This window comes from Gorilla gorilla, chromosome 14 (genome assembly GCF_029281585.2).
Source record: "Gorilla gorilla gorilla isolate KB3781 chromosome 14, NHGRI_mGorGor1-v2.1_pri, whole genome shotgun sequence".
Taxonomy (NCBI): domain Eukaryota; kingdom Metazoa; phylum Chordata; class Mammalia; order Primates; family Hominidae; genus Gorilla; species Gorilla gorilla.
This window is the reverse complement of record NC_073238.2, coordinates 57082010-57107802: the sequence shown is the minus strand read 5'-3', so window position 1 is coordinate 57107802 and position 25793 is coordinate 57082010. Positions and strand designations below refer to the sequence as shown.

General features: G+C 39.6%; 1 long non-coding RNA gene across 1 annotated transcript in view; it reads left to right on the top strand.

Moving 5' to 3' along the window:
* Positions 1-20979, top strand: part of LOC109029490 (uncharacterized) — a 57768-nt gene extending 36789 nt beyond the window's left edge. Inside the window, exons 5-7 of the long non-coding RNA XR_010130547.1 lie at positions 16880-18955; positions 19505-19826; positions 20715-20979. This is a non-coding gene — a long non-coding RNA (uncharacterized lncRNA). The remainder of the gene's footprint in view (positions 1-16879; positions 18956-19504; positions 19827-20714) is intronic.
* The last annotated feature ends 4814 nt before the right edge of the window (positions 20980-25793 follow it).

The window sequence follows — 25793 nt, the reverse complement described above, 5'->3', positions numbered from 1 at the left end:
TGGGAAAAGTGGCTATTCTTCTGTGTTTTTGTGGTGCTTCAGAGTATGTTGTTTGCTTGCATGTCTATTTCCCCACTAGACTCTAAGTACCTAGAAGGCAAAGACCATACCTGATTTACTGTGTCTCTTAACCCCTAGTTTTGTGCCTGGTACATAAGTCCTCAGTAAATGTTTGTTGAGTTTCTGATTATTAAATACAAATTGGATGTGATAGATGATGGGGGAGAAAAGTTAAAAAAGACTCAAGTTGTGAAATCTAGAAATGGAAGGGGTATTCATTATCAATAGAAAAGGGATAGGCACAACAGAACTGCTACTGAATGAAGATATTATTTGGCTCTCATTGGTCAGGAATTTCTGACATTAAGTTGGTAATGAGACATTAGAACCTATTTAAGTTTCTAGGTTACTTTTTAGGAAGAGAAAAAAGGAGGCATAGCTTTTAAGAGAGTGTTTCAGACTCTTGAATGGGAGGGAGAAGGGGAGTGTAGTTTGAAAAAGCAAATTTTTTACTCTCAAATCAGATCTTATACTTGGGAAAATATAAATTACAGAAGGAGCCTTAAATATATATCGGTAAGGGAATGGATTTTTAAAAGATTAATATACTTTGATAAGTCCAGTCGGAGACCTTCTCTAGCACCTTTAAAAATCATACCTCATGGATCTAGATCATCCTCTGAGCAGGCAGATGTAGGAGGAATCTTTCACCCCATTTTTTAAAGTTCTTATGTGCAAAAAGGGAATGAATTGGGGCTCACTGAAAATAATTCAATCAAGCAGTTCAAATGGTGAGGAAATATACAGCACAGAAAGTTAAAGTCCCCTTCGTTGCCATCCACATAATTTTCATTACAGGCAACCATTGATAGAAGTCTGTTTTCTTCTGTCCATTTTAATCTACACATGCATACACACACAGGGATTTTTTTTTACATGGAAGTGAGAACATATTATACCTATTTGTTTTGGATTCATTTTTTGATAACATCTATGATTTTTTCATGTGTATATGTCTAAAACAACCTCATACTTTTAACAGACATATAGTATTCCATTGTAATAGTAATAGTGGTAATAGTCAACATTATTTAAGTATCTGCTGAGTGTCAGACACTGTGCTAAGCATTTGATATGATAATCTCATTAATATTACACCAATCCTAAGGGATGGGTACTTTCATTATCTATTTTACAGAAGGGGAAACTGAGGCATTACGGTGTTGTATATGTTTACCAGGGTCACAGAGATAGCATGTGTCAGAGACAGAATTTTATTCCAGGCAATTTGATTCTAGAGTCCTTATTCTATATTGCCCTCCTGTGAATCTACCGTAATTTATTTAAGTCATCACCATTAATAGACTCTTATAATGCTTTCATTTCTTTAATTCATGCATTTATTCATAGAGAAACTACTTTTTGAGTGCTCACTATCTCCTATACACTGGTCTGGGCACAGGGGATTCACAGCAAAAACAAAACAAAAAACAAAAAACAAAAGCTAGATAAAATTTTCTGCCTTCGTACAGTCTCCTGGAGAAGGCAGACAAGATGAATAGGCAAAGTGTATGATATAGATAATGAGGAAAGAAATATAGCAGTGAAGAGAGATAGGAACTATTGTGGGCAGAGTGTAGGAATTTCAGACAGAGTGTTCAGGTAAGGCCTCTTTGAGAAGTAACACTTGAGCAAAGACGTGAAGGAACAAGAGCACCAGCCTTGTGAATATCTGGAGGAAGAGTATTCAAGTCAGAGGGCATGGGAGGTGCAAAGGCTTTGTGGAGCAATAAGGAGGCCAATGTGGTTGGAATGGCCTGAGCAAGGGGGATAGTGGTAGAAGATAATGCTAAAGAGGTGTAGGGCGTCAGATCATGTAGATCTCGTGGGTCTTCTGGTACCTATTTTGGCTTTAACTCTGGGTTAGATGGAAGGATATTGAGGGGTTTTGAGAAAAGAAGGGACACAATCTCATGGCATCAAGCTGTTGAGTACAGACTGGAGGAAACAAGGGCAGAAACAGAAAGATCTGTTGGGAGGCTGTTGCCATAATCCAGATGAGAGAATATTGTGGCTTGGATGGCAGTGACAGCAGTTGAAGTGTTCTAATTCTGGAAACTTAAACAGTAGAGCCAACAAGATCAGATATAGAGTGTGAGATTAAAGGAATCAAGGCTGACCTCATTGTCTTTTACTGGAGAAATAGAACATGTTATGTTTGAAAACCTATTAGCAATCCATAGGGAGCTATTGAGTGGAGAGTTGCCTATAGAATTCTGGAATTCATAGGCGAAGTCCAGGCTGGATTGTAAATGTGGAGATTGTTAGCATATAGGTGATATTTGAGGCTATGTCCCCAAATAAAAAGACCTAGAGAATAGATGTAGACAAAGAAAAGATAAGGGCCAAGAAATAAATCCTGGGCTATGCCGACGTTACAAAATGGCTGTAATGAATATTCCTGTACGTGTTAATTGTGCATACATGAAGTAATCTCTTTGGATACTTTTCTGCTTTTCTATTGAAGGATAAAAGGGCTTTTTTTTTCTTTTTAAGTTTGTTAGTTGCTCATAAATTGCCCTCTGTATCAATCTGTACTCTCAGTTGGAAGCAACAAAAGGCCAGGCTACATTAAACAAATAATTTTCCAAAAAATTCTCTCCCACTAAGAAAATGTAGGAGTCAGTATTGACTGGAGGCAAGCTTCAAAAATCAGTAAAAACCAATGGCGCTGTAAAGGCTGGGCGGCAGGGATGGTTTGATTATGATACTACTGTAGCTATTGCTGATACTGGCAGTAGATGTGGAGCTGCATGTGGCCTTGACTGTTGTACCATTAAATGTACAATTTCCCCGAAGGAAATTGCACGATGGCACTGTACATCAAGGAACAGCAAAGTACAGTTCCTTGATCAAATCTGGCCCTCCACCTGTTTCCATAAATAAAGTTTTATTGGAACAAGACTCTCCTATTCATCTACATGTTGTTTATGACTGCTTGTACACTTCAATGGCAGAGTTGAATTATTGCAACAGAGATTCTGTGCCACCAAAGCTGAAACTATTTACTGTCTGGCCCTTCACAGAACTTACCAGCCTCTGTAACAAATGAAGTTCAACATTTTTGTATTAGTTTGTTAGCACTACCATGCAATAGTACCACATGCTGGGTGACTTAAACAACAGAAATTAACTTTCTCACAGTTCTTGAGACTAGAAGTCCAAGATCAAGGTGTGGCAGGGTTGGTTTCTTCTGAGCCTCTTTCCTTGGTGGTCTTCTCCCTGTGTCTTCATGTCTGTGGTCTAATCTCCTCTTCTTATGAAGACACAGTTATATTGGATTAGGGCCCAACCTCATGATCTCGTTTTTAACTTAATTACTTCTTTAAAGGCCCTATCTCTGATATAGTTACGTTCTGAGAATTGGGGTTTAGGACTTCAACATATAAACTGGGTTGGGGTGGGGAGGGGACACAATTTAGTCCATAACAACTTCTTTTATCTAAGATATGCTTGCCTAAAATTTGAAATCTAGGGAGGAGAATACTGTTAGTTAAGGCTATGATCTGGCCCCTACACTTCATTATAGAAGACAAGTGCACCTGCCAGTTTGATTATACACCATGGGAGATTACACTGAGACAGAAAGTTAGATGTTGGTCAGTGGAAATAACAACAAAAACAAAGTATCAATTTATATCCCTACCAGAAAATTTTGGGATGCTTGTTTCCCCACAACATTGAGGAATTAACAAATAGTATTCCTAATCCGATTAAAGAAAAATGATATTTTATTAATGTTTTAATTTAAATTTCCCTAAATAATAAAGATTGAAAATTTTCCACATGTTTAGTGGCCAACTTTATTTCTTCTGAGAATTCATATCCTGTGTATTTTTTTCCTTGGGTTGTTTATTTCATTGACATAGAAAAGAGAAGAAGCTTTTATAAATTGAACATTTAATTTTTTTACTTCATATTTTAATCTTATAGCTCTTTTTCTTCCTATATCTAGCTTTGTGGTTCCTTTTACTAGATAGAAGTTTATAATTTTTTAATTTAGTAAAATCTGTCCATTTATTCCTATATGGCATTTGGGTGGTGTGGCGACCTTCTACACCCTAATATTATGTTTTAAAATGTACTTTCTAGCACTTTTAAAAATAGTTTTCTTTTTGGTGTAGCTCATCAGTCTATCTGAGATTTAGTTTTATATAAGTAAGAAGAAAATAAAACTTTAAGTTTTATAAATATATAGCCAATTGCCTTAATTTCATCTTTTAAGTAAGATAGAAATTATACAGTTTTAGATCCAACTTAATCATTAACTCTAGTACATATATATATGGGTCTGTTTCTGAAATGTGTGTGGTTTTTTTTCCTGTTGGTCAATTATGTCACTATGACACTTATTTTATTGCTGTACTTTTTATAGTATATTTAATACCTAATGTAGCAAACACTTTTCAAAACTTTCTCAGCTACCTTTTCACATATTTCTCCCTCAAATAAACATTCAAGCAACCATATTAAATTCAATTTGTAATACTATCTTGGCATTTTGGTTGGAATTGGGTTGAATATATAAATTAACATGGGAAGAATAGATATCATTGTTATATTGAATTGTCTCATTGGTGAACGTTGTATATCTCTTAATTTATTCAAGAGTTTTTTTAATATCCTTTAACAAAATTTTATCTTTTTTCATATAGGTCTTATATGTTCATATTTTCATTTCTGAGTATTTTACTGTGTCTCTGCTATTATGTATATAATATTTTTCATTACATTTTCTGATTGGTTACTATTTCTATGTGGGAAAGATATTGATTTTGTAAATTGAATTGCTACCAAATACCACATGCAAAGGACATGTTCCAGATGAATTATAATCCTAAAGTTAAAAAATAAAACTACATTGTAAAATATATTTATAATATGGAGGCACTGAAGGATTTCTTAAACCAAAGAAGAAAAACAAAATTGTCAAACAAAGAATGATGAATTTGTTACATAAAAATTAAGGTTTTCAGTTCAGTGAAGGAGATAGACAAATGAGGGTTTGAAAAAAATTCTGGCAATGTCTAAAGCAATAAGAGATTAATATTCAGAATTTATAAGGAACTGTATAAACCAACAAGGAAAAGGGCATTAACTCTAATAGAAAAATGGGCAAAGGATTTGAACTGGCTTTTTACCTAAAAGGCTATTGGGTTTATAAAAAGATGCTTAAACATATTCATAATTTTAAAAGTGCAGATTAAAATAACAACAAGTTATCACTTTTTACATCAGACAAAAGCTGGAGAGCTGTATAACATGCATGGCATATGGACAGTGGCAATGCCAGTCGACGGCCTGTGGGAGGGTGGCAGGTGCAGCTGGTCTGGAGCACAGTGTGGTGCTGCTCAGTTAGATCATAGATCTTGACCTAGGCATATGGACCTTACGACTCAGCATTTCCTCTTTTTTGGTGTATATCCCAAAGAACTTATCCCACAGGCTCATAAAGGGCTATAGGAAGATTTTCATCACAGGGCTTTGGTGAGAAGTTGGAGGGAATCTGGTTGTTTATTACTGGCAGTGATGGAGGCACACCATGGATTACCATCCAGCCATTCAAGGCAACAGACTGGATGATAACACATTCAGTATTTGGTGAAAGAAGCAAAAATTTAAAATTAGTGGAATGAACTCTATAGTACAATATCATTTAAGGAAATTTTAAATATAGCCACACAAAATAGTGCACGCTTTGCTAGAGCACATAAAAATGAATGAATACATCCCAAGTAAATTGTTGCTTATTGAGGGAGGAAAGGGGAATGGGAATGAGGAATAAGCATGAAAGGGAATGAATGAATGAGTGAATCTGAAAACCTTTTAAAAACTGCAAAAAAGAAAGAATGAACATATTTCCCCCAACGGCCATGCCAACTCTTGCAGATGATTTGGTTAGCATACTCTTTAACAAGCTTAGGATATACGACTGCAAAGCTGACTTTCCTTAATATTTGTAGATACCGAATTATCAAGTGTCTCCTCCTTAGTAATTGCAGTGGTCAGAGAAATATTGCTTTGTGGTTCTGGTAACTCCTCGGAAGGTGTAGCTGAATTATAAATATCAGACAGCAATAGTAGGAGTAAAGTCATTTTGCTTTTATATTAACCACTCTGGAGGGATGTTTTCAATCCTGGCTGATGTAGCGGCACCACTTTGACCAATACGTACCCTTCATCGGCCATCTGACTCCTGGGAGACAGGATGATTCCCTCTTTTGAGAGAGATGATATACTATTGGGGAAATCTTTCTGAAATAAGCGAGCCTCCTCTAGATAGGGTTTACAATTTAAATGGAAATGGAGGAAAGAGCTCTGTTCGATGATGATTGTAAGGAAGTCAAGACTTTTCCCCTTCATTTTGTACTCCTTTAAACAAGCTGGGCTGTTTTATTCATTATTGCTTATAGTGTCCTAGGCAGGTGTAACTGTCACATAGCAAGAGATGAACTCAACAGGGTGCAATCATAAAATAACTTTATGTTTCCTCCTGAAGTCCTTTCAAACCTACTCAATGTGCTTGTTTAAGTCCAATAGATTTTCCAGTGACTTCTAGATTATAAAAAGTCCTCAAACACTTCAAGTCACAAGGATAGTCTTCAGCAATTTGAAGAGGCAGACAGTTTAATAATACAAATTCTGAACTTCACTTAAAGTTTAAGGTAGTACCCTCCCCCAGCTCAGAACTGCTTCAGGCTGAGGAGCCAAAGATGAGGAGAGAAGGCATTACCAACATCTGTATTTCCACTTGCTGCTTTGTCTTTTTCTTACACCCTCTTTACTCCATCCCACTTTGCTGTCTCTGCCTCCTCCACATTGGACTGGAGGACAAAAAAAAAAAAAAAAAAAAAAAAAAAAAAGTCAGGAATAGGAAATTTCTTCCTTCAGTGAAAAAGGTGTTATCTGGCACTGTAGATAATTCCCATGAAATTTCAACTTTTACAGCCCCTAGAAAAATAAATTCTTCCAAAGATTTTTTAAATGATGTGAACATAACATTGTCATGAAATACTGAAAAAGGTTGCACAAAAATAAAGCTACAAGTTTTCATTTTGATTGTGAATAGTGAAGCAATTATCCCAAATTTAAAAAATTAAACAAAATTCAGCAGCACCTTGGAAGATAAGACACATGGCCACGTGAAATGTATTTGAGTGGTGCATGTCTAGTTTGGTATAGGGAAACACAATATAACGTATTTCATCATATTAGTAGATGTGCATTGGGAATGTACAATGATCATTTCTCTAGACACTAAAAAGGCATTTCAAAAAGTTTGACATCCACTCTTTATTTTAAAATTCAATTAAATAGAAATACGTAGATCCTTCGTTAGTGTGATAAAAAATGCCCATCTCAGTCTGCAAAATAGCATCATACTTACTGGACAAATTCTAACAACATTTCCATTATGATCAGAAATAAGAGAATATTCACTAGCACCACTATTATTTAACATTGTTTAGACCGAGGTACTAGCTGATACAAACAGGCAAGAGAAGTATTCACTGGAAAAGAGGAGGTAAAATTATCTTTTTTTTACATATGATGTAATTTTTAAACTTGGAAAACTAAAGATCAGTTGAAAAACTACTATAAAAAATAAGATAATTCAGAAATATGATTGCTACCAAATTAATATAAAGATGTAATTAACGTTTATATATATGGTCAACAACCAATTGGATGATATTATGGAAGACCCCATTTATCATAGCAATAACAAGATAAATTTCCTAGAATAAACTCAAGAAGAAATGTGCAATGTCTATAAAATAAAACTTTATAAGACCCCTGAAGTACATAAAAATAATGTCTTGAACAAAGGAAAAGGTATGGGAGAGAAAGAGATGCTATATTACAAAGAAATTAATCATACCTAGGCGATGGGTTGATGGGTGCAGCAAACCACCATGGCACACGTTTACCTATGTAACAAACCTGCATGTCCTGCACATGTATCCCAGAACTTAAAATAAAATAAAATTAACAACAACAAAAAAGAAGTTAAATCCTTGCCAAGATAAACCCTACATTTAGTGCAATCCCAGTGAAATAATGATAAGGAATAATTAGAGACAGACAAGCTGATGTTTCTCTACTTAATGCCATTGTTGTTTAATCTTTAATTTCAATTTTTGATCCCTCATGTTAGCCATTTTCTCATTATTTTACACAGTTAATGATTTAGATTCAGTCATCACTTACCAATGTTTTGCCAACGTTTCTTTTGTATGGCAGACCTTTCCTCTAGGATCATTTTTTTTTCTAACCAAGCATAATCTCCAGAATTTCTTTTACTGAGGGACTTTTGGTGATAAATTTTCTCTCTCTCTGTCTTAATTTTTGAGGGTATCTAGAAATGATTTATTTTCTTCTGGTTTCCATTCTCACTGTTGAGAAATCAGCTGCCAGTTTATTGCTCCTGTGTAGGTGATTTGTCTTTTTTTCCTCTTTATTTCCTTTTTAAAATGTTCCCTTTGTCTTTGATATTCTGCAGTTTTACTCTGATGAGTTTAATTGTAGATTTCTTTTTCTCTGTCCTGTACAGGATTAGTTATATTTTCTAAATCCAAGGATTCATATCCTTCATTAATTCTAGAAATTTCTCATCCATTATTTCTTCAACTATGGCCTCTTTGAACTTCTTTTTGCTTCTTCTGGAACGCCACTTAGGTCTTTTGTATATATATATTTTTTAATTTATCCTCCATGTCTCTGATCTTCCTTGCTCTTTCCTGCTTTTATCTCTTTTTCTCACTGTGTACCTTCTACAAAATTTCTTAAGTTCTATCCTTAAGTACCCTACTTACCTCTAATCAGCTGAGTCGTATCTACAATTTAAGGTTTCTATTGGCTTTTTACATGTTAATGATGATGATTTTTGTACATAGGGGGAAGAGAAGAGTTATATTTGACTAGTTTTCAAATCTTTCTCTTCCATGATACTATGTTAATTACCAGCTCATGGTTTTAATTACTTTTTATTTCCTTAAATATTTTAAACACATTATTTTATATTCTTCATTTAATTATTCTGTGATATAAAATAACTGTGGTCTGATAGAGCTTTTTATTATTATTTTTGTTTACTCTTGTTCATGTGGCTTGTTTCCTCATATTTTCAAAACCCAAGGAAGTCTGTTTACTTACGTAAGACCATTCAGAGTTAATTTAACTTGGAATAAAATTAACTTGGAATCTTTATTCTTTCTTATCTTTCAAGTCATGAATTCTTTCTTAATTTGCATTTAATCTTCTGTTAATCCTATAAATTGAGTTAATTTCATTTGTTAATTTTTTCAGATCTAGAATTCTCTTTCTTTCAGATTTCAGTTCTCTGCTGAAATTCTCATCTTTTATCTCCTTGAACATATAAAATGTAACTAGAAATATTTGTCAGCTGTGTTACATTGTTTTCTAGTGATCTGTTTCTATTCTGCATTATTTCCCCCTTTTTCATATTATCTTGTCTTTGTGTGTGCCTGATTTTTTTTATTGAGTGCTAGTTTGTACTTATAAAAATATAGAAATAATTTCTGGTCTCTGGCAGGAGACCAGAGGCTTTAGCCATCCCAGACCACCTTGATTTAATTTCAGGAAATAAGATGACTCAATGCTGGGCTTCAGTCCCTGTGAGGTTCAGTTTACTCATAGGTCACCCTTACTCCTAGGGTGTATTTCTTTTGTAAGTATACAAGTTTCTCCTTCTTTGGTAATCCTTGAACTGCAGCATTTGTCTGTTTATTCCACAAGGTTTTCAGAACTCTGCTCATCTTCTCAGTTGCATATTTAAATGACAGCAGACACCCCTAGAGAGAAAGCTGCCCTAAATGTGTGGCTCACTTAGCAGGCTTTTCTGTTTTCTCTAGATCTTGCTCTTTAATTCCTCATTGTTTTATTCGTTTTCTGAATATTTCAAGTGTATATTTATTATATGTTTCCTGCTTCAGTGGGAAGATCGGCTCTAATGGCCCACCTGCCATTATCAAAGAGAGAAGTTCTTATTACTTTTTAATTAAAATATTTTCTTTATTTTCTACCAGTTCTCCATCAATATTAGCAACCAGCTAATATTTCTAGTCTCCTTTGTCTGTTTCTGTCTGGCTATTGGGTCCCTTACATGCATTTTTTTTCTTTGCCTAAATATATGTATATATATATTTGTTTTTAATTATTACTGCCTCAACAGGTAAGCCAGGTTGTGAGCTTCTTTTTTAGAGGGCTTGGGATCCTCTTGGGATCCTCTTGGGATCCAACTATTTACTACTAGTAGATAAGTAGTAGAAGGCACAGCAGTTGCTACTCTTGTGAGCCATGAATAAACAAACTGGGTAAAACTAACAGCTCTCTGTTGAAGCTTGGAGATGCAGCCTCTTTATTGCAGGTCTCTTTCGATCACAGTCATAAAGATTGAGAGCCATGTGACCCACCTGTAAGTTTCCTTTTGGTTCCACTGGGATTGGAAGGGTATCTATGGGAAAATGGGTGATGATGGCTTTCCCCAAGATGAGTCACAGGCTTCCATCAGTTAAGGCACCTCTGGGAGCCGTAACATCTCAAACTCAGCCCCTGGTATAAAGAAGAAGGAATTTCTGGATTCTCTGGGTCATTCCATGGCTCTCACTAGGCCCCGAGAGGAGCAGAGTTTAATGTTGGTTCTCTGCCTAGACTTCCTGGGAGTATCCTCAGCTACAGAGGCACCTTTAGGCTGCCAGTTATTCTTTCCTAACTATTCTTTACTCCAGAGAGGAAGTTGTTCTGAAATCCCTTCTCAGAATCTTCTTTTTCTTTCTGAATCTACTCTTACAATTCCAGCTTTTTATCTCGTAATGAAATATGAAGAACACTGGGCTGAGTTTTTCCCCAAGAATATGATAATGATGATGATGACACCATGAGGATAACAACAACATCTACAACCGCTTATTAGAAACATACTAAATAGCAGGCACTGTGCTGTATGCTATCTATACACTGCTTAATTTAGCCCCCTCAAAAATCTTATAGCAAAGTTTCATCCGTCTTTATAATTGAAAAAATTGAGCCTTAGAGAGTGAGTAACTTGCCTTTGGATTATGTAGTTAGTAAGTAGCAGTGTTAGTATTTTACCATTGTAAGAGTCTTCCCTTTTTATTACTCTCATACTTTCAGATGAAAATCGTGTACAAATGTTCTGATAAAGAATTATCTATTTATGTACTTAGTTTTGAAATAATCCTTACAAAGTTGTTAAAAATAAATCACATTTAGTATTATATTTAACTAATCATTTAAAGACTCTCCATGTCTCCACCCAAATCTCATCTTGAATTGTAACTCCCACAGTTCTCACATGTTGTGGGAGGAACCCAGTGGGAGGTAATTGAATCATGGGACTGTGTCTTTGCCGTGCTGTTCTTGTGATAGTGAATAAGTCTCATGAGATCTGACAGTTTTAAAAACGGGAGTTTTCCTGCACAAGCTCTCTCTCTTTGCCTGCTGCCATCCATGAAAGACGTGACTTGCTTCTTCTTGCCTTCCACTGTGATTGTGGGAAGGCCTCCCCAGTCATATGGAACTGTTAAGTCCATTAAACCTCTTTTTCTTCCCAGTCTCAGGTATGTCTTTATCAGCAGCATGAAAATGGACTAATACAGTAAATTGGTACCAGTAGAGGGGGGTGCTGCTGGAAAGATATCTGAAAATGTGGAAGCAACTTTGGAACTGGGTAACAAGCAGAGATTGGAACAGTTTGGAGGGTTCAGAAGAAGACAGGAATATGTGGGAAAGTTTGGAACTTCCTAGAGACTTGTTGAATGGCTTTGCCCAAAATGCTGATAGTGATATGGACAATAAAGTCCAGACTGAGGTGGTTTCAGATGGAAATGAGGAACTTGTTGGAAACTGGAGCAAAGGTGACTCTCATTGTGTTTTAGCAAAGAGACTGGTGGCATTTTGCCCCTGCTGTAGAGACTTGTGGAACTTTGAACTTGAGAGAGATGATTTAGGGAATCTGGTGGAAGAAATTTCTAAGCAGTAAAGCATTCAAAAGGTGACTTGGGTGCTGTTAAAGGCATTCAGGTTTATAAGGGAAGCAGAGCATAAAAGTTTGGAAAATTTGCAGCCTGACAATGTGATAGAAAACAAAATCGCATTTTTCTGAGAAGAAATTCAAGCTGGTTGCAGAAATTTGCATAAGTAATGAGAAGTCGAATGTTAATCCTCAAGACAATGGGGAAAATGTCCTCAGGGCATGTCAGAGTTCTTCACAGCAGCCCCTCCCATCACAGGCCCAGAGGCCTAGGAGGAAAAAGTGGTTTTGTTGGCTGGGTCCAGGGTCCCCATGCTGTGTGCAGCCTAGGGACTTGGTGCCCTGCATCCCAGCTGCTTCAGCCATGGCTGAAAGGGGCGAATGTAGAACTTGGGTTGTGGCTTCAGAGGGTGCAAGCCTTGGCAGCTTCCACATGGTATTAAGCCTGCCAGTCCACAGAAGTCAGGAATTAGAGTTTGGGAACCTCTGCCTAGATTTCAGAGGATGTATGGAAATGCCTGGATGTCCAGGCAAAAGTTTGCAGCAGGGGAAGGGATCTCATGGAGACCCTCTGCTAGAGCAGTGCAGAAGGGAAATCTGGGGTCAGAGCTCCCACACAGAGTCCCTACTGGGGCACTGCCTAGTGGAGTGGGCACTGTGAGAAGAGGGCCACTATCTTCCTGGCCCCAAAATGGTAGATCCACTGACAGCTTGCACCATGTGACTGGAAAAGCCACAGACTATCAACGCCAGCCTGTGAAAGCAGCTGGGAGAGAGGCTGTACCCTGCAAAACCACACGGGCAGAGCTACCCAAGACCATGGGAACCCATCTCTTGCATCAGTGTGACCTGGACATGAGACACAGACTCAAAGGAGATCATTTTGGAGCATTAAGATTTGAGTGCCCTGCTGGATTTCAGGTTTGCATGGGGCCTGTAGCCCCTTTGTTTGGGCCAATTTCTCCCAGTTGGAATATCTGTATTTAACCAATACCTGTACCCTCATTGTATCTAGGAAGTAACTAACTTGCTTTTGGTTCTACAGGCTCATAGGTGGAAGGGACTTGCCTTGTCTTGAGTGAGACTTTGGACTGTGGACTCTTAAGTTAATGCTGACATGAGTTAAGACTTTGGGGGACTGTTGGGAAGGCATGATTAGTTTTGAAATGTGAGGACATGAGATTTGGAGGGGCCAGGGGTGGAATTATATGGTTTGGCTGTGTCCTCACCCAAATCTCATCTTGAATTCCCACATGTTGTGGGAGTGACCCAGTGGGAGGTAATTGAATCATGGGACTGGGTCTTTCCCGTGCTGTTCTTGTGATAGTGAATAAGTCTCATGAGATCTGACAGTTTTAAAAATGGGAGTTTCCCCTGCACAAGCTCTCTCTTCTATTTGCCTGCTGCCATCCATGTAAGATGGGACTTGCTCTTCCTTGCCTTCCACCATGATTGTGAGTCCTGCCCAGCCATGTGGATCCATGAATCCATCAAACCTCTTTTTCTTCCCAGTCTCAGGTATGTCTTTATCAGCAGCATGAAAACTACTATTATTTACCTATTTTTCAGACTCAAAGTCTAAAATGTAAAGATATTCTTGAAAATTTGCCATCCATTATTGCAAGACTTTTAATTTCTTTCCTGCCACTACTTAACTGTAGAAACTCGAGAAAATTACATGACATTTCTATAGGTCTCAGTCTCTCAACTGTGCCATGAAAGAGTTGGCTTAGATTACCTCTAGGCCTCCTTGAGATTAAAGATGGTTTTGCATTATTAAAAACATTATATAAATCAAATGATTTTTTTTTTTTGAAATGAAGTCTCTCTCTTGTCGCCCAGTCTGGAATGCAGTGGCACAATCTTGGTTTAATGCCAGCTCCGTTTCCTGGGTTCAAGCAATTCTCCTGCCCCAGCCTCCCGAGTAGCTGGGATTACAGGAGCCTGTTTTGTAAACTCTTCATTTAAGTAGAATTGCCCCCTCTATTTTTAAATCAAATTGTCATTTTTAAAAAATCTATGTGGTTTGCTTTAAACATGATATAGATTTTGTTACATAGATAAAGGTAGATTTCAGATGTTGGGAAAAATGTGTGTGGCAGACACTATTAGCTGCTCTCCTTCTGTCTGTCCATTTCCTCTCAATCTCATTAATAGAGACTAATTTAGTTCAGCATGGCCATGTGCCCAGCTGAAAATTATAGCTTCATCATCACACATCAGAAAGATAAGCATGTGGCACAGTCCTGGCCAGTGAAATATAAAGTGACAGCTTCTGGGAAGTGTTTGCTTTCCTGATTTAAATACCACCCCTTCCTCCCTGCCCACTGTTCCTTCTTCCTCCCTGGACAAATGGTTTAGGGGACCGGCTGCCATCTTGTAACAAAGCAGACAAAAGCTACACACAAAGGATGGCAGAGCAGAAAGAAGACCTTGATGGTATCACTGACAGTCTGGAGAGTCTACTTCTAGATTTTTCTGTCATGATTGAATAAACTGCCATATTTTCTGTCACCAGTAGGGGTTTTGTTACCAATATGTTCATAACTGATTCAGCAGGTATTGATTTTAGTCCACAACAGTAGAGTGAGATAAAAGCACATTTCCCTTTTTGTTCTCAATCAAATTTAATCTTCCTGACTGTCCACATATTTGGTTGGTGGGACATTCATCCTCTGTCATTTCTGTGCTTTTCTGTCTTCTCAAGATTTCTAGATTTGGGGGTGGGGGAGGTTGCTTAAAAACACAGTAATGGAGAAAATGCCAGATATTTGGTTCACAGCAGCTGTACTCACTCAACATTTATTTATGAATTTTCCAGGGGCAGTATAAAGAATGGGAATACATAATGAAAATACCTTTAGCTCCAAGTGTGTGGTCAAGGCTTGATCCTCTGGCTTTGGTTGGGCTGCAGACAAACTCAGACACGACCCACCAGGGCCATCGGCTCCATCAAGTACAAACCTACCCCTGGAATTCTAGGCCCCTGGGTTCCTAACCAGAGTCCCAGGTTCAGGTATCCTGTAGTCTCCCATCTGGGTACCACTTGGTCTCTCCTACTGGTGGAAACCTGCAAAATCCCATCCCTACTCTTGGTCTTAGGACTCTTAACTTTCCCTGGGGTCCAGGAGCGCCTGCTTTATCTACTTTGAACAGTCCCTGCAACTCCTCCCTTTACGAAGGGATCTGTCTTACTTTTCAAGATCACAGCCAGTACTTTTATTCTATCTCAGTTACACAGATGAGAAAACTGAGGCGCAGAGACCAAGGGTAAAGTCACCCAGCTAGTAAGTAGCGGAGACAGGATTTGGGTGCAGATGGCTTGGCTCCAGACCCAGTTGCTAACCACTGTATTGTGCTACTCTCTGCCTGCAACACAAAAGCTCCTTACTTTCTGCTTGGGTATGGGTAAACACATCGCAACTTATAAAAATACAGTGCTGACCTTTTTCTGGGTGAGATGTGGGAAGGGGTGTTAACTCCCAGTTGGTACTTTCCTTGAAAACTCACTCTGTTTTGTATCCAATGAAGAAAAATACGTTGCTTTTAAACAATGCACTAACTTAAGCTTCCTGTGTCTCAGTTTTCTCATATTAAATTGGGAATAGACATTTCTATGATGACTTTTCCTCTGTATTTTACCTCATCAAGATTCAGTGATAGGAAAAATAGGGTATTAACTAAGAAGGTTTTTGAAATCTTCAGGTAAAAAAAATGTGGTATTTTAACAAGAAAATTGATACAACAGCAGATACTATAACTGGTAAAATGAATTTTAACTTTGGTGTCCCTAGATGCTCCCTATTCAGTTCTTAGTAAATATATTTCAATCTAGAAGAAAATAGGGACCCTGCCAACTAGTATTAATGCTTGCTTGCCTATTAATTGAAGCACACTTTTGGAAAATGTTGTATGTATCTGGGGAAATATAATGCATTCAGCATAAGAATAAATCTTTTTTTTGAGAGAGCTAGACCTAGAGATTTTCCTCACTTTTCAGTCATGCCACAATCTTTCTGGTTTATCAGCTCCTTTTTCTCTGCTAAGCAGTGATGGTAATGCACACATTTGCCTTTTTCAGTAAATCATCCTTTTATAATTTGGCTTTCTTTCAATCTTAGATTCCCATCAGAAGGGTTTTACCTCAAGGCATATTGCAACCAATTTCCCCCATAATTAATGCCATATCTGCCTCAGAGTCCATTTCAATTCCCAAATGAAAATTGATGAGGCAGCCAACCACAAATAAGGATCACATAGCACTGATTAAACTATCAGACTAGTTTCCAGGCTATCATGTTACAGTGCTGAATCATAACCAGAGGGTGAGTTTTCTGGTCTTTTGCAATGTATATTGCTCATAGTAAGTGTCCATAAATTGCTCTCAGCAGATGAAGAGAAGCATTTTATATGGCCCCTATCAAATTCTACCAGAAAGACTAATGATTAAAGAGGTTTGTGTTACAGGAACCAAGACTTCATAGCACATGAAAGAAAATTGTCTAGACTTGATAAAAATGAGCCACAAACTGCTACAAAAATCGCCAGGACAAGAAAAACTCACTTAGGTGTTTTTATCCCATCCACATGGAGTGTGAATGGTTAAGTCAGGTAACTGCATTTTGCCTAGGAAGACCAAATCCTCTCTCCACCAGCCTTCAATTTCAGACTCCAGCATGGGAGCTGAATTGGAGGTGGATGTGCGTGGCAACTATGCACCAGTCAGTAGCAAGAATTCATTCCTTCATCCCATTCATCCATTCATTCATTCACTCACTTAATATTTATTTACCTATTTTCCAGGTGCTGTGTGAAGAATGGAAACATGCAACAATAAAGCCACCAGTCCTGGTGGACCTGATGGCCTATGTCTAGTGTGGCGGGGGACAGATAAGTAAACAGATCGTCCTATATGGGGTAGCCAACGCTATCATCTGATAGAAGTAAGCATGAGGTACCAGTCAAGTATGCAAGTATCTGTGCATGAGATGCTAGTCAAGTATTTGTGTGTGCATGTGTGAAGGCTTCCTGGAAGAGATCACTGAAACTCTAAGAGTAGGTAGCCAGGTTAAGAATGGGGGCAGAGCAGGATATTTGAGGCAGTGGAAGCAATTTGAGCAATGTGTGGAGCGGAGAGAGAACCTGACTTGTTTGATAAGCTTGGAAGGTTAATCATAGCTAGAACAGGGTATTGGAAGAGTTTTATAGAGGAAAAGATGACTAGAGGTAGGCTGCCAGATGTTCTCTCCCAAAATATTTGACCATCAGTGTGAGCAGGGCAGATATTAGTGTGATTATGAAAACATATATGTGTGTGTGTATATATACATGTATGTATATTTAAATGCATTACATATTTCAATCAGTGATATGTGTTTTTCTAGGTATCTTTTTGGCATATTTTTAAGAAACGCATTTCAAAAATTAAATGTAGGTGTGAACCCTTCGCCACATCCAAAGAACCATTCTTGACACTCATGCAGAACATTTTATGCCCCAGTTTGAATATCTGACTTCGGTTTATCTCACTGATACCTGTAGCCCCTCCAAAGTAGTGGTAGACAGAGCTGAGACAAGAAATTTCACAGCTTTTTCCTATTGTGGAACAAACAATCAGCGTTTAAAACATATTGACTTACTGAATTAAAGTAAGTCACTCCACCTCTTAAAGACTCAGTCACACATCCAATTTTCCAGTGGCCTCTGGCCACTGAGTGTCACAGAGTGTGGAAGCCTGTAGGGGCCAGTCCAGAGGAGAGACCACATGGCCTGATTACCCAGTAGAAATTGATATTCACAAAAGAATGCTGGCTCAAAAAAATAAATTGAAAAAAAAAAAACCCCAGCAACACAGTGAACAGGTGGCTTAGTATGACTGGCCGTGCTTGCACTTTTTAATGACCTGATTTGTTTCCAAAATTTGTTTTAGGTAATGTATTAGTCTGTTCTCATGCTGCTGTAAAGAACTACCCAAGACTGGGTAATTTATAAAGAAAAGAGATTTGATTGACTCACAGTTCCACAGGCTGTACAGGAGGCATGGCTTGGGAAGCCTCGAGAAACTTACAATCATGGCGGAAGGCAAAGGGGAAGCCAGCATGTCTCACATGGCAGGAGCAGGAGGAATAGAGAGCAGGAGGAGGTGCTACACATTTCAAAAAGCCAGATCTCATGAGAACTCACTCACTATCATGAGAACAGCAAGGGGGAAGTCCGCCCCCATGACCCAGTCACCTCCCACCAGACCCCTCCTCCTCCAACACTGGGATTACAATTTGACATGTGATTTGGGTGGGGACACAGGGTCAAACCATACCAGGTAACAAAACTCCAGTCTCAAAAATGGTAAGTCAATTTTATTTCTATTCTTAAAACTGGTGTTGATGATGATGATGATAGCAGTTATTTGTACAGTAACATGCCCAAGACAAATCCCAAGAGAGGAACATAAACAAAATCAAGTGGGGAGATTTGACTTTGCCCAAGTTCTTCTCAACTAGAAATTTCTAAAGGTGTTTTGTGTGGAGTGCTGCGCTATGTGCAGTTTTCAGCTATTTAACCTCAAGGATGTCAAACTGTTGGAAGAGATTCAAAGAAGGATAATCAAACTTGGATGGAGCTGACTTTAAGAAATGGGCTAACCTCCAGAAAGAATGCCATTGAATTCAGAGAGAGGTGCCGTTGAATCAGCCCTTGCTGATGAAGCCTCTTCACTGTACTGCTCAGACCTCTCCATCCTGGTGGCAAGGGCTTAGACCATTATTCATGGTCTGACTGGCCTCGAGGTGGCTGTCTCGCCTTTGAAAAAGGGCAGACACAGAGCATGTTCAGAGCACGGAGCCATACTGTGCGATTTCTTCAAAGAGAGCTTAACCACAGGTTTGTCACAGACTCCTCTTGCTCCTTCCTTCCAATTTAGTCCTTAAATGTGGTCCAACTACAACAAGAGGGAAGTCTCACAATCTAGAATATTGGGGGTTTTGTCACTATTCATTTTTATTAATAGAAAACAAATCTTTATTCCAAATTTGTTATACTTGAAACTGCTAATTTAAAAAAATGAATTTAGGGCTGAGGTGGGAGGATCATTTGAGGCCAGGAGTTCGAGACCAGTCTGGACAACGTAGTGAGACCCTGTCTCTAAAAACACTGGAAAAACAGTTAGCTGGGTATGGTGGCAGGTGCCTGTAGTCCCAGCTACTCAGGAGGCTGAGGCAGGAGGATCTCTTGAGCCTAGGAGTTGAAGGCTGCAGTGAGCTATGATAGTGCCTCTGCACTCCAGCCTGGGTGACAGAGCAAGAACCTGTCTCCAAAACAAATATATTGAATTGAAAATAATCATGTAATAATCTTGCTTTGACTAAGACAATGAAACTGTGGCTTTTTAAAAAAAAGTATTTTAGCACCATATGCTCATTTGTCTTTCAGAATTTGGATTAATGAATGACGTAACTGCTTCAGGGCAACAGACCCTCACTGCAGCTGCTTAGCCCAGGAAGCAGCAAGGTCAATACAAGGAGAGCCACAGGCCTGGGGAGACGCGTGCCTTCCTTCCTGGCCAGGTGGATCTCACTACTTAGCCCAGATGGCCTGCGAGAAGGACAAAGCCAAGCACTTCACAACAGTCAGTTGCTGTCCTGAAGAAGGTGGCCAGGAGCTCTAGAAGGATTCAAAGCCACAGGGATTTTTGGTTTTTATGTATACACTTCTCTTTACATACTTGTTCCTCAACATCCAATCAGCCTTGCAGGTTTGTCCCCGCTCCTAGCATTCAGAAACACTCAAGAGCAGGGTGGGTCAAAGCTCCCCACCACATACACAGCAGAGTGAAAGAAGCTGCCCTGCAGGACAGCTCCAGGCTCATGGCCACTCCTCCTCACATGCATGCCTCCTCCTCTTCCACCAAACAAAAACAAACTCCCTCATGTAGCATTCACGCCCTCCTCTTGTGGCCTCCACCTGCCATCCCGCACCAATCCCTCTTTATGTCCCCACAGGTACCCAGGAGTCTCCCCTAACTAAATTCCCCACTGCTTCTCCAAATCACCCCAATCCTACTTCCCACTGAAACTAACAAGAAGGGAAGGAAGGTGTTAACAAATGAAGTCTTTGAAGGAAGTCACCCCAAGAATCTGGGCCTACTAGTCATTCCCTAAGGCTCAGCTCTTGGCATTTGCTTCGTTCCCTGGGCCGTTATTTTCATACTGTGAAGAAATTTCACCCTAGTCCCATTTTGGAGAGCAAGTGTCGGTACAGTGCTGGGTAAAGACCCTGACACCAGGTCCTGGTCCCTGGCCCAGAGCGGGGGATATGAAGGGAAGCCCCACTCACTGTGTGCTCCCTCATTGACTCCTCAAAGGAATTCCAGGAAGGGTGCTTTAGTGACCCTTTGGCTCACAGAGTTAGAGTGACCTGCCCAAGGCCACCCAGAGAATGAATGGTGGGACTGAGATCACACCTGGGCCTGCCTGGCTTCCAAGCCTTTTGCTATTTTCATTATTCCACATTTCTTTCCAAGGATACAGAAAGCAGGGATAGGAAGTGCTGTGGAAATAAGCAAAAAGCCTTATCCATAGTCAGTATCCAAAAAGTACTGTACCTTCTCTGACCCCTGCTTTATTTATTTGTTTATTTTCAGGGAGGATATAATAGCCAGAAAAATAAGTGAACAGAAGATTCCGGGTTCTACTTTATGCCAATTTTTCTTAAATATCTCAGTCACTAGAAAAGGATCTATTTGAAAATCTTGCTCTGAGCAGTTTCTGTCTTGGGCCCAGTTGTTTGAGGAGCCTGTTGAATTTTTAAATTTATTAGTGTTCCCATGCTTCATTCATTGGCATATATGTATATTCTTTATACTTTATAATTACAAGTAAGCTCTTGATAATAAAAAGTAACTGTCATTCTGTGAAGCTCTTTAATGCACCCAAAGATAATTTCAGGGGGCAATTGGCAGTCTAAGTCCTTGCTTTCTCTCATTTTAAAGGAGAACCAAATCAACTTAGAGTGAATTTGTTCAAATGTGGGTAAGATTTAACAGGCACTTCAGCTGCCCGGGGTACTTTTCCATGTCTCTCCAACCAACCCCACCCAAATAGCTTAGGATTGGCATTTTCTGATGAGCACAGGGATAGAGAATGAGAATGAAGTCAGGTCCTCAGGTATTCAAGGTTAGAATTCCTTCTTAACCTTGCCCATGATGCCCTATGTGGAGACATGCTACAGCAGAGATCACTTGAGAATTATCCTGTGGCTCACACTGCCATAATTAGTTATCTGTTTGGCACCTCTCAACTAATCAGAACAATGGCACATCCAGAAGTAAAAGGAGAAGAGAGGAGACAAGAATACAGCGACTGAATAATAAAATGGGTGAATCAGTTAGCAGAGCAAAAGACAGCACAGTCATAGGCTGGCTAAGGTTATAATTTTTGTTTTTTATTTTATTTTTTAGAAAGAGCAAGACAGTCTTGCTCTGTCACCCAGGCATAAGTGCAGTGGCATGATCTCTGCTCACTGCAACCTCTGCCTCCCGAGTTCAAGTGATTCTCATGCTTCAACCTCCGGAGTAGCTGGGATTACAGGTGTGCATAACCACGCCTGGCTAATTTTTGAATTTTTAGTAGAGACGGGGTTTCACCATGTTGACCAGGCTGGTCTCGAATTCCTGACCTCAAGTGATCCACCCGCCTCAGCCTCTGAAAGTGCTGGGATTACAGGCATGAGCCACCGCACCTGGCTAGCTTTATTATTAAGCCCTGTCAGCACCCACAAAGAGAAGTACTGGGATGGCACAGACAGCGGAGACAGTGACAAAGACCAAGGTTAAGGCTGGAGTTATGTGGAAAAAGAAAATGGAATGAGACCAAGCAATTGGGGATGAAGAATAAAAAGCAGAACCAGTGACAGCAGGGAGCAGAGATCAGAAGGAACAAGAAGATACTCTGGAAGAATGCAACCAAACAAGAAAAAGAATGAATTGTATGTGAACATTGAGTTTAGGGGCAAGCTGACTGTCTTAGCCAGTTCAGGCTGCTGTAACAAAACACCAAAAACTGGGTAGCTTTTAAAACAGAAATGTATTGCTCACTGTTCTGGGGGCTAGGAAGTTTAAGATGAAGCTGCTAGCACATTCAGCATCTGTTGAAGACCTGGTTCACTGATGACGCCTTCTAGCTGTGTCCTCACATAGTGAAAGGGGGTGAATGAGCTCCATTGGGCCTCTTTTATTAGGACAATAATCCCACTCATGAAGGTTCATGATCTTATCACCTCCCCCAAAGCCCCACCTCCTAATACCATCGCTTGGGAGTTGAGGATTTCAACGTATGAATTTTGGGAAGGACAAAAACATTTAGATTATAGCACCAGCTTACAAATCTCAATGGCTCCTGAGGTTGGCATCACGGGATTATAGAAAAGCACCATAACTGAGGCTTAGCATGAGGCTGAGTCATAAAGAGCATTTTAAGTCATGAATGTGTTATATATGGAAGACCACAGAGATGTGTCATAAGTTTTAGATGGATTTTGATACAGTATAGTTGAAATTTAGATTTTATCAGTAAAAGCCTAAGCATTGAGCTATTTGCAAGGATAACCAGTTTCCAACCATCCCAGGTAACTAAAGGATAGTCAAAAAGTCACTATCCAAAGGCTATTGTTGTTTCCAAAGGCACAGAGATGTAAAAGTGGGGCCACCTTAAGAAAAAGACATGGATTCCTATTGCTGGATCAGAGGGTCCATGGGGAGGGGTGGAGGTGGTGTGGAATCGCAAAGCTCGGGAGACACTGAATGCATTGAAACAAGGGTGTGTCTTGAGCTACTTACGTTTTAGAAATACAATACTGGCAGGATACTATAGGAGACTGCAGTGGGAGAAAAATTGGCCGCAGGACCAAGAATAAGGTAAGGCAAGTGAGGTGCTTATCTCTGATGTAAAATTTAAGGAAGTGCTAAAACCCCAAGTTATTAATAATAAATAATATTTTAATGCAATATTTTTAGAAATAAATATGTGTGCACAAAATACATGATGAACAAAATATCAAAAAAATTTTATTATTAAAATATCGAAAATTTAAATCAAGACAGACTCAGCAGTGACAAAGGCAATATCCAGGAGAGGCTGGATGACTCAGAGAGATGTTTAAGAGGAAGGATTAAGTAACTGATCAAATGTTGCTGGAACAGTGAAACCGGGGAGTCATGGGAGTCAAGGACAAAGCCCAAGTTTATGACTCAGGGGGACCTGCCAGTCACCAGCGTAGGGCAGTCAGAGAAGAGGTAGATTTAGAGGAGGATGCGGGTGAGATCTGCCGTGAGTTTGTCACATTTGAGGTGTGCATGGGATATCAAAGGGGAGGAAATCTAGCCAGTGACAGGGAATATGGACCTAGCACTCAGTAGAGAAGTCTGGGCTGGCCATAAAGGGTGGGGATTTCTCACATGTAGGTGCTGCTGGGAGCTGTGTGTGTAGGTGAGTCTGACCAAAGAGTGGGTGTGTAGAGAAAAGACAACGGTACCGAACATAATAAAAAGTAGTAATAACATTGATTGAGGCTTACTCTGCACTAGCCATTCTGCTGAGTAGTTTATAAACATTATCTAATGATCCTCACAACAACTTAAAAGGTCTGTGTTATCATTAGCCCCATTTTCCAGATGAGGAAATGGGCAGTTAGAGAGGTTAAGTAAGCCAGGATTTGAGCTCAGCAAATAAATAACAAAACCAAGCTACAAACTCAGGAAGCCTGAAGAGAGAAGGGAGGCAGCCAGGCTCTGGAGAGTGAGGCCCAGGATGTGGATTCTAGCTTCGTGGTTTATGGGGTGTGTGGTCTTGGCCAGCACTCATGTTCTCCTGGAGCCTCTGTGTCTTTGTCTGTAAGATGAGGAGGAGATACAAATCTTACAGGATTGTTGTGAGGGTGAGATGGGAAAGGTGAAGTGTCTGATGCATGGTAGGTGCTCAAGATGAGCTGGTACCTAGTGCAATCATTAGGAACGCCCCAGTGTCATGCAAACTTTTAAAGGGACTGAGTGAAGAGGACACTGGGAAAGAGAATATGATGGAGAGGTAAGAGGAGACCCTCTCTGAGAGATGGAATCAAAGGAAGGAAGGGGAGTGGGCACAACAGTTTGGTTTCGTTGCTAGCTAGTGATGTCCTTAGCAGAAGCACCGGAAATGCAGTGGAGCAGTGGGGCATGAATTGATGGTTAGGAAGTAGAGCTAATGAGTGCTAACAATGCTTCCCAAAAGCTTGGCTCAGAAGGGAAAGAAAGGGAGGGATGTTGCTTGAGGGAGACACAGAGGTCAGGCAGAGCTCTCTTTTCACCCACAAATGCTCCACAATGGGAGAACTTACATTTTTTTCCTCCCTGAGAGAAGTTCATGGAGAGTGAAAAAAAAAAAAAAAAACACCTGATCTAAAAATAATGATGACTTGCCACTTACAATAATTTAACATATTTTAAAGTACTTTTACATCTAATGTGATGTGGAGCCTTCAGAACAATCTTATGGAGCAGACTAGGCAGGTAGCATCCCCAATTCATAGATACTGAAATGAAGACTCAGGAGAAGATTGGAGATTCAAAGATGATCAGTGTGGAAAGATTAAGAGACTCCCTCCTCACTGCAGCTGGTGTGCAGAGTTGAGGTAATGGGCAGATTCCAGAATAGCCATAAAGGGGCTGTGTCTGCAAGAGAGAGTTACTAGCGGAGGAAAAGGCAAGCTGCCTGTAGGTAAGAATGTGTGGGAGGAAGTGAGTGGGACAGAGAAGGGATTTTGACTCCTCCCTGACAAAGTCTAAACCATGAAAGAGATGTCTGAAAAGGGGTGTAAAGTTTAATTTTGTATTATGAATGTATGAAGACTTTGAAATTTCTTAAAACATTGAGATAGGAGTGGAAATGTTTGCAGTGTTTTGGCTTTTCAGAAGCCCTGGGTACATGGGTGTATTAGTTAGCATTCTACAAACAGACAGAACCAATAGGATATATAGACAGAGATATGAGAGGGGATTTATTAGGGGAATTGGCTCACATAATTAGGGAGGCTGAGAAGCCCCACGGCAAGCCATCTGCAAGCTGGAGACTCTGGGATGCTGGTAGCATGGCCAGTCCATGTTCAAAATCCTCAGAACTGTGGAGGCCGGTGGTGTAATTCTCAGGCTGAGTTCACAGACCTGAAAAGCTGAGAAGGCAAAGGTGGGGAGGGGGACAACTGTGTAAGTCCTGGATTCCTAAGGCCAAAGAGCCTGAAGTCTTGATGTCAGGAAGAGAACAGTGTACATGTCCCAGTTCCAGGAGAAAGTGAAGGGAAATCCTTTTCTCTCCTTTGTAATTCTCTCTGGGCCCTCAGCCTGACTACATTGAAGGCAGATCTTTCCCCACTTAGTCCACTCAGGCTCACACACTAATTGCCTCTGGAAACAGCCTCATAGACACACCCCAAAATAATGCTTTACCAGTTCTCTTGGTATTCCTTAATCCAGTCAAATTGACATCTGAAATTAGCTATCACATGGACATGGTGATATTTGGATTATATGTGGCTGGCAGTTGGGTAGCACCAGACTTGATCCCAGGTCTTCGGATGTAGAACTATCACCCTATCCACCAACCACATTGCTTTTGTTTGCAAGCAGAACTTTTGCTTTCCAGAAGTGGAGTAAAAACAAATTTTTTTTGGTTTTCATTGTGAGGATTCCAAC